This window comes from Pectinophora gossypiella, chromosome 11 (genome assembly GCF_024362695.1).
Source record: "Pectinophora gossypiella chromosome 11, ilPecGoss1.1, whole genome shotgun sequence".
NCBI lineage: Eukaryota > Metazoa > Arthropoda > Insecta > Lepidoptera > Gelechiidae > Pectinophora > Pectinophora gossypiella.
The window spans coordinates 4,178,667-4,180,164 of record NC_065414.1 but is presented as its reverse complement, the minus strand read 5'-3'; the positions used below and the strand labels follow the sequence as shown (position 1 = coordinate 4,180,164).

Below are 1,498 nucleotides of genomic sequence, written 5' to 3'. Positions count from 1 at the left end.
CTGACTCCTGTATAAATTTACATTGCAATGGCAGTAGAGGTGTTACTTTAGAAGAGTTATTCGCAGTCACAATACATGTTAGTACAATTACACGTACGTTTTGGGTGAAACTTTTGGTGGTTTAGTAACTACAGTGTCTGTTTGACATGTTAATGTTTTGAAACGATTTCCACAGGTAGTGGAAAACTTTTTTTTTTATGGCATTTTATTACCCGTTGTTAACAGTAACTTCGTCTGCTACAAAAAAGCAGCTTCTTCTTTTTTTCTCTTGTAAGTTGTGCGATCAATGATCGACCTCATCAACTCCGATGTCAGGGTTATTATTGAGCCGCCATAGGCCCCTGACATGGCTCATGTAACGACAAATACTTACATCAGTAAGTAGTAACCGGGACCAACGGCTTAATGTACCTTCCGAAACATGGATCATCTTAATTTTTGGACAGTCAGGTGATCAGCCTGTAATGTCTTAACCAAACTAGGGATCACAAAGTGATTTTAGTGATTGTCTCCACCGGGATTCGAACCCGGGACCTCCGGATCGGGAGTCCAACGCCCAACCACTGGACCACGGACGCCGTTAGACCAGAGGCTCACATGGCTCTATTAGTAGGTATCTCTGCAATGTGTGTGTATCTTTTTAAAGTGACTAAGGGCCCAGACTCACTAGGACACCCGGTTGCGGAACCAAGTTGCTGCCGGAAATCGACATTAACATACTTGAGCTCACGACTATAAACCAATTGGGGTAGTCAGAGGTACATCCATCACAAGATGAACTAAGTTCGAGAGAATATCGAATAATTTCCCGCTGATGTTGCCACCATTGGCGGCGAATCAGCTCGTAACAGCAAAAACTTCAGGACTCTGATACCGACCACGCCGGCGTGGTCGACGTATTTTCTTAGCGCTATATTACCTCTCAGACGACGCCTTGAACCGAGGTTCACGTCCAACCGCCACCCTCAGGCCTTTTGTCTTAAATAGAGCCGTCAGCGCTCCGTATTTGTCCGGCCAAGTAGTTAATGCCATTTGCGGCAAATCTACAATAAGTTACGTCAAGAAAGGTGCATCCATGGTATTCTATTGAGACAGAGTCCTAAGAATAACTTCGTCCGTGAAACAAAAATCGTAGCTGCAACTGATTGAAAATCTGTATCTAAAGTTAACCAAACATTTACATACATATCGGAGCCAAAGGAACTCTTTCTAAAAGCGAGTTACATTGAGACAGGCAAACTATATTTCGCTTTTCCAACTACAATTTTCCACGAGCCATCAGTGCAAGACAGGAAATTAAACGAGTATTATCTCAGCACATCACGATGCGAAGAATTTCAATATTGGAGCGACAAAAATTCGCTTCAAACACTTCATGCAGTAGTTGGCTTGCAGTAAGGATATTCTTATTAATTACAACTTGGTTGGAATTCCTCGTAGGTTTTGTTACGATAAGAGGGGTTAATGGCTACATCGAAGCAATTCTTTTAAGAAAGCA

General features: G+C 42.5%; 1 non-coding gene across 1 annotated transcript; it reads right to left on the bottom strand.

The window, feature by feature from the left end:
- Positions 1–506: 506 nt before the first annotated feature.
- On the bottom strand, positions 507–578 carry Trnag-ccc (transfer RNA glycine (anticodon CCC)). Its single transcript has one exon. It is a non-coding gene; the product is annotated as a tRNA-Gly (tRNA).
- Positions 579–1,498: the final 920 nt, after the last annotated feature.